This window comes from Lipotes vexillifer, unplaced genomic scaffold, assembly GCF_000442215.2.
Source record: "Lipotes vexillifer unplaced genomic scaffold, Lipotes_vexillifer_v1.1 scaffold220, whole genome shotgun sequence".
In the NCBI taxonomy this organism is placed as follows: Eukaryota; Metazoa; Chordata; class Mammalia; order Artiodactyla; family Lipotidae; genus Lipotes; species Lipotes vexillifer.
This window is the reverse complement of record NW_006781423.1, coordinates 253,253-261,209: the sequence shown is the minus strand read 5'-3', so window position 1 is coordinate 261,209 and position 7,957 is coordinate 253,253. Positions and strand designations below refer to the sequence as shown.

The 7,957-nt window shown below is 47.2% G+C and overlaps 1 protein-coding gene across 1 annotated transcript in view; it reads left to right on the top strand.

Annotated features, from left to right (window-relative positions):
- Positions 1-1,089: 1,089 nt before the first annotated feature.
- The window catches only part of BRINP2 (BMP/retinoic acid inducible neural specific 2), a 118,296-nt gene continuing 111,428 nt past the window's right edge, over positions 1,090-7,957 (top strand). The window contains exon 1 of the mRNA XM_007454741.1: positions 1,090-1,432. The gene's annotated coding sequence lies outside the window, so the exon portion shown is untranslated. The remainder of the gene's footprint in view (positions 1,433-7,957) is intronic.

Below are 7,957 nucleotides of genomic sequence, written 5' to 3'. Positions count from 1 at the left end.
GAGAGAGAGAGAGAGAGAGAGAGAGAGAGAGAGAGAGAGAGAGAGAGAGAGAAAGAGAGAGGAGAGAGAGAGAGAGAGAGGGAGGGAGGGAGGGAGAGAGAAAAAGAGTATGCTGTGAGATAAGTATTCTCACCTGGGGACTCATTTCTAATTAAGTAATTCAGGACCAAGACCAAGAGGCTAAAATGCACAAAACAGAATAAAACCTCAGATTAGAAGGAAAATGGCTCAAATGGGTCCCTATCTCTGCTAGTTCTAGTTAAGCAAGCAAACAAAATGGTCTGGGACAAATGATTATCTTAGGAAGATTAGAAGAAAATGTAATTAGCTCCCAAGTTTCTTCCTGTTTCCTCAGCCTTCTTCCACTCTCCAACTCCCCAGCCGTGAATTTATCCAAGCCTCCCTTATCCACACCAAAAAAAGTCCCTACTGCAAAGCTGGGAGGGTTAACAGAGCTGGTAGCCCCGCCAGCCAGCTAACCAAAGGAGACAGCCGGTGAGGCCCCGAGCCCGCCCCCACCCGAGCTGCCCAGCCAATGGGAGCTTGTGGGGAGTGTGGCGTTGCGTCCCATTGGCTGCCTACCTAAGTGCATAAGAAAGAAAGAGAGAGGCAGGCAGGGGAGCATTGTTATCTTAAGACACTCAGCTGGTGTCTGAGTCTGCAGGTGAAACTGCCTAGGTACGGAGCTCGGAGTCGGAGCAGAGACGCGCGGGGCTGCAGCCTGGGATGGAATCCGCCCGCCTCGGAAGCCGCTCTGCCCGCGGCTGCTCGGGCAGCCCGTTCGCTGAGCTCGGAGGATCCCGTTAGCACTTGCCCAGGGATGTGCACCTGCCGTGCGCGGCGAGCGCCTGGGCCGGTCTGCAGACATACGAGGGAGCGGTGAAGCAGGAGGAACTGTCTCTACCCATGTGCAAGGCAGTGATTCCGGGAGAGAGACAGGGTGAGTCTCTTTAGAGTTGGAAGGAAGGCACGATCTTGGTTTTCTCTTCGGAGGAGGGACAGAGGATTCCCCGGGTCGGGTTTGGTACTTTCCTTCCCTCTCCACCCGCCTGCGCCCCGGCCCAGCGTCGAAGCCCCACTTCAAACATGCTGTGGGTGCCGGGCATCCTTGCTGCTCAGCTGGAAGGCAGCAGGCAAGTGGTCTGACAGCGGCGGCGGCGGCGGCGGCGGCGGCAGCAGCAGCAGCAGCAGCAGCAAAGCGGGTAGCAAGGAATTTGAAAAGAGACATCGGCTCCCTTTCACACGCTGAGGGGGAGGCATTCACGTTTCCCCAAATGAGAAGGAGCCACGAGAAATCATGAAGTAAAAACTTTGGAAAGCTGCCACTGGAGATGTTGCACAAAATCCTGGAATCTTTCAGGAGTCTCCTCCCAATCGGTGGAGGTTTGGGGAGCAGCTGATACAGCAAGGAGGGCTCTTGCAAGGATTCAAGGTAACAGTGCAGGGTTTTGGTAGTTTTTCTCCATCCCCTTTTCGTTATATTTTTGGTGTGTCTCTTGGTAAGGGGATCGTTTTGCCCTCCTACAACCCTCTTGCCCTGGTGCCTGGCAGTTGCAGGCAGAGGGAATGATCCCCCCCCCCTCTTAGTTTCTGTCTTGTGGAGCTGAGCAGTGGACTTTGGGGCTTAGCTAGAGATCGTCCTATTATTGCCTCCTGGTGTTGCACGGCTGCCGCACGACTTGGGCACTCTGCCTGACCTATATTGCTTTTGCCTGGTTTAAGTCCTCAAAGTTAGTGCAACTCCCATTAGCTTCAGAAAATCCAGTCGGACTCTGCATAATTGCAGAAGATGACAAGGACTTCTGCATGCCCAGCAGATGCTGGACTGAACTGTACACGGTTCACTATGTTTGGGATGGAGGTTGTGATACATGATAACACATGTTCACAGGTATTCACATGTTCCTAGAGCTATATTCACATGTCCATAGAGCTCCCTGGTATGTCTCTAGAGGCCTGTCTCTTTCTCCCATGCACATGCAACCAAGAAAAAAAAAAAAAACAGATTGAAGAGTGAACCCTGTGGGTTGCAAATAGTCTCCCCGGGTGGTGGCAGAAACCCCACTGATTGAGTTGAATCTGGCAGTGCGCTGGAGACACTGGGGAGAGCATTGCTGTGCTGGAAGGAGGGGCACACTGAGATTATCTGGTGATCTCTCTCTCTCCCTGGTTCTGTGATCATCTGGGTACAGTCTAATGCTGCCTATGGTATGTGTGTGTGTATATATATGTGTGTGCCTGTGCTCACAGCTGTATGCAGGAAGCAGGCTGCCGCTAGAAGAAGCATGCTTGTGCAGCTCTCTGCCCAGGCCCCAGATGCCTGGAGTGTTCCTCCCTAGTAGAAACATGAACTTGGGAGCTGCTCTTCCAGCCCAGAGGAGTTTTCTCCTCACCAAGCAGTCCCTCTGCATGGTACATATTTATCCAGAGTATATAGACCTAAGCCAAATATGAACTAATAATCAAGCTAATGCGCTGTAACATGACTGAACAGACCCCTCCATAAAGAACTGTGTGTGTGCTCTTCCTAGCTCTGGGAGTCAGGTGTCCCGAGCAGGAGCAAACGTTTTGTTAAAAGGATAGCAATTATAACAAGCCAGGCTTCTAGCTGCGTAATCTGAGCCTTATCCAGCAGGGACAATGATATGTCAGCACAGAGCAATCTGGAGGATAAAAGGTATGTTGTAAGTCAAGTATTTCTGCCTCTGTTCTTCTCCAGACATGTGCATGTTGAAGGGACACTTTCTGACCATGCCTCCTGGAATACAGGGCAATGCCAGTATTAACCAAGCAGCTAAAGTATCCTACAAAATCCCCTGGGGGGCAGTCTGATGACATCAGGCAACAGCAAAGTGATGTTCGAGTTTGTGTGTTTTCCCTCTTGACTTCCCACAGTTATGTGTATGTTATTTGTTTAAGGCAGGACCCTCTGGAGTTCCCTCCCATCCAGAATAAGTTGCTTTGCAGCACCGGGGGCATGACCAAGCAATGCTGACACAATGATCCTGAAATCTTATCAATATCATAGCTGTTGCTATACATATATATACCCTCTTTTTAGCTGCTGCCTACTGTGGGGAAAGATGCATGCTTTGCTTCTTTGAGGAGTGATATGATTTGAGCTGGTACAGAGCCTGGATACTGTGAAATGTTTGAGGGAAAGGAAGCAAATGTCAGACCATGGCCTTCCCTGTTGGAGGGCATCTGGCACCAAAGGGTTTAACAGCTATTCTGCAGCCATGGAGAAGACAGAAGCATCCCTGACTCTTGCTTCTCCCTCCTCACCAAAAATGAGGCTGGCTTTATCTCCCAGAATGGAGTGCTGTGTGCTGCAGTATGGCCACAAGAAAGAAGAAAAGGAGGGAAGGGCTGGGGAGGGAGGAGGGTTCCTGCTCTGCTAGCATTGGGCCAGACTCATGGGTGGGGAGCATCTTCCCCATTTAGGCCCTTAAGATCATCCTCTGGGTTTTCCCTTCTGGCCTCCTAACAGGTTGTTTACTGAGAAAGGCCAGAGGGCAAAGAACATCCCTGTGTCATCAACTCCTTCTGATGTCCTTTCCCAAGACACAGGCCAGCCACTGGGGAGTGTCGCACAAAAAACATCCCCTCTGAGACGGTGCTCCAAAGTCCCTCCCCAGCTCACAAACAAGAGGTAATCAGAAGGGACTGGAGACATCTGCGTGGGCACTTTCTGCTGAGTGGGATGCTTAGTGTTGAGAGTTTCCAGTTAGTGTTTTGTTTTCCCCACTGTGCTGTGTATTTTTGGTGATTCAACTCTTTCTCTTAGATAATAAGACCTTGTATACATTTTGTAATTGCATACTCTTCCAAAGGGTTGGGAGCATTTTAGGGAGCTCATCTCATTAATCCTCACAGGCCTTATAGCTTCATTTATCTTTGATTACCCTAAGAAGGAGACTAGAATGAGTTTAGCCTCCTTCTTGGAAAAAGGAGGGCAGAGGACCTTGGAAAGATGAACTGTTTTACTCTGGGTCACACAGCTATTAAGGGAACCTGTGGAGTAGGGTGTGGGTCTCATCATTCCCAAACCAACCCCAGACTCTCCTGACTCCTCCTAAGGAATGGGTTAATCTTAGTAACTGTGATTTGATTCAGCTGTTCTGTACTTGACAGGAATGGGAGGTTGCAGTGACACAGGCTTTGCCTCTGGCTCTGACCTAAGGGCTGTAACGGATAAAAGCCTTATAAGACTTTGTCTTTGCCCTCAATGATCTTACATTCTAGTTAGGAAAATAGGCTTACATCTGGGGATAAGGTAAATGACAACATACATTCTAAACAGCAGTTCAATACAAGAGACTCTTGAGGCTGACCTGACTAATCTACAGTTGATTTGCACAGATAATGAGAACTATCAGTATTCCAAGGATGGAGAATTTGAGTTGTGCCATGGGGGATAGGGTGGGATTTGTTTGGAGAGGGAGAAATGGGAAAAAGATTCCAGCTGACAGAGAGGCTAACTGCAGCACAGCTGAGAAGGCTGGAAACTTCAAGGCTTGCATGTTTCCTTGGGGTCTGCCCTAAACTACTTTTCCACTTGGATCCTGGAAACAGCTTACACCTGGGTTAATTACTTGAAGCATGTATTGGCCTAGAGGAAGCTGCCCTCAGATCAGGCAGAGGGCTTTGAAATGTTGGACATCTCATTAGGTACCGAAAATTACCTAAGCCTTCTATCCACCCTCAAGCCTAATCCATATATTATGGGAAAAATAGTGCTCAAGGTCAGGGAGCTTAACAACATATCAAAAATTTTGGAGAAAGATATTGGGGGAAAGTAGGCAAATTTCAAGAGAACACGAGAAAATCTTCTCATATATTTTTTTTAGACTCAGAATCTCCTAAGAGAGAGCCTTGATTTCCCTTCATTTCCTGTTTCCCCACCCAAATATCCCTATTGGGGTTTACTTGGAGCCAGCAAAATGCCAAAGCCCTCAGGCATTTAGCATTGAGGAGAAGGTTTTCAGTCTTAAGATTCTTGGCGTGCCCATGTACAAAACCTCTCATCTCCCCTCCTTTTCCTTTTTAATAAAACATATGCTGTAGCAGTCACAAAGGAGGAGGCCGCAAAAGCAGAAGGGGCGGGCGCCGTATTGCCCGCAGCTGTACCACGAGGTACTCTGATTGCTCAGCTGAATAGCAGAGCGGGGAGGTAGTCTGCCAGCCTGGGCAGTACCAAGGGAGGACCAAGGGCTGCATGGCATCAGGAGAGGGCTTTGACTGGTCAGCCACACACATTTGCTCCAACAGTGAGCCTTGTTTCTCAGAGAAAATGTCAAGGGAAAGCATAGGTCCTGTGAGAGGACTGGTGAAACCCTATGGCCTTCACTTGATTTGAGACATCTATTCACTCTACCTGTCATTGGTTGCTTGGGTGGCCCCCTTCCGACATGGACAAAATTCTGGTGGGGCAGTAAGAGTGAAATGACTTGGCTAAAGTCATGCCATCATTGCTCTCAGGTCAAGAGGAAAATCCCCAAGAACATGGTCTGTTTGATTGCTTCGCCCCAGGAGTTCATTCTGGGGACAAGTCCTGAGGGATATGAATTTTCTCTTGAAAATTCTCCCCAGGCCTTGTTGTCACCTTTGTTTCTTGTGTTAAATGACCCTGCAGCTGGTCGTTGGGACTGAAGCATTTTTTCTTTATTATTCACAAGTATCTGCTGCCACGTTTGGGGGCTAAGGTAGAGGTCCAGGCCCATGGGCGTGTGGCTAGTGATTGTACGCTAAAGCCTCTTCCACTTGGGAGTGAAGAGAGAGGCAGCTCAGTTACACTTCAGACTGCGGGCAGCGGTGGATGGGTTTCATCTGACCAATGGGTCTCATCTGATCTCTCTGGAAACTGTCACTCTGCCATGCAGATGGAAGTAAAGTTGAGGAACATCATTATAGCATGGAATCCTCAACAGCCAGTTCCATCATTCCTTTTACTGAAGCTCGCATGAAATGCAAATATATCTGGAATGCTGGATTGAGTGAAGGGTGGGCAATCTGATACCTCATGGGACTGAGTGCTGCCCCACACTGTACTATTCATATGGTAGCCACTGGCTACATGTAGCTCTTGGAGCACTTGGATTGCATGTTGTCAGTGTAAAAATACACACTGCATTTTTGAAGACTTGGCTTAAAAGAATGTCAAATATCTTAGCACTGTTTCTTTTAATATTGATTACACGTTAAAATGATAATATTCTGGGTATATTGGGTTAAATAAAATATATTAAGATTAGTTTCACCCATTTCCTTTTACTTTCTAATGTGGCTATTAGAAAAGTTAAAATTATATATGTGGCTCTCATTCTACTTCTTTTGGGCAGTGCTGGTCTAATCCTGCAGAGTAGTGACAGCGAATGTGGAGAAAGGACAGAGGCTTGAAACAAGAGGAGCCAGAAACATAAAAAGAGAGAACATGGAGGGAGGGATTGTGAGTAGCCCAGAGAGTGTCTGGTCATGTTATTTCTGAAATCGAAAGCCAAGGAGGGCACAGATAGCTTAAGTTGGCTCATTTGATGGAGACCTTATCAACAGTGACTCAGCCCACCCTAAGCATTTGTGGAGCATTGCCGCTCCCAGTTCACATGCAAACAATCATCAGGTAGGAGGCCTGGGGATTTTATCCTAATATTTTTGTGTTTCTGCCTGACAGTAGAAATAATCAAGTTAATTATCTTTAGGGTCTCACTCCGAAGTCTGAGGACACACCAATTGGGATTAGCTGGGTCCGTTTGACTTTCAAATCTCTTCCTTCTCATGTCTACCATATTATCATCTTTTCTTGGGAGAGTTCTCCTTCAAACCAGTCATGTTGATGGTGTGATGGGGAGAAAGAAAAGTCGCTGCTATATGTTAGAGATTCTTTTGTGGACCTATCAGTAAGAAGAACGGGGAGACTTCATGATTGAATTTTATTTAATAAGTATGGATTTGAACTCTATAATTCACTTATCACTATGATCTTATTATTACCATTTGTTGCAATAAGGTTTGGCCACAACTGGAACTCCTCATATATATATATATATATATATATATATATATATACTTTTTTTTTTTTTCCTGCGGTACGCGGGCCTCTCACTGCTGTGGCCTCCCCCGCTGCGGAGCACAGGCTCCGGACGCGCAGGCTTAGCGGCCATGGCTCACGGGCCCAGCCGCTCCGCGGCATGTGGGATCCTCCCGGACCGGGGCACGAACCCATGTCCCCCGCACCGGCAGGCGGACTCCCAACCACCATGCCACCAGGGAAGCCCGAAACTCCTCATATTTGGTGAGCATTCTATAGTTTACAAAATGCTTTACAAGCTTTCTCTCACCTGATTTTCACGACACCCCTGTGGGGTGGTTAATACATCCATTCAAATTTTTCCATGATCTGCTCCCAAACTACCTTTATTACTTTATTTTCTGATCCGTCTCTTTGTATGAACTTCATTCAATCTTGCTTAATCAAACTGGTCTACTTAACTGTTCTTTGGTGTTCACTATGTAAAGTAGGGATCGTTACTCATTGAGCCTCAGTTTTATCATCTATAAAAAAATGATAATGCCCCATCTCTCGATCCGCTGTTCTAAATATTAAATGAGATAAAATACATAAGGAGCCAAACACAGTTCCAGGCACATGATAGATGCTCAACAATTGTCAACATCCTTTCATACAAAACATCCTTCACTTTGATGATCACCAAGATTAAAATGTCCAAAGGTGAACTCGTTATGTACCCATTTCACACATAAAATGATTCGCCTCTCCAAATTCTCTGCTTTGGTTAATGGGACAACCAATCGCCCAGCGACAAAATTAAGAAATACAGTTGTCTTGGGCTCTGCTTTCTCTCACACAGCCCCTCACATCCAGTCAATCCCCAATGACAAGCTCTACCTCCTGATGATTTCTCAAAGCCATCCTCCCTCCCCCTCCCCCCTCCCCTCC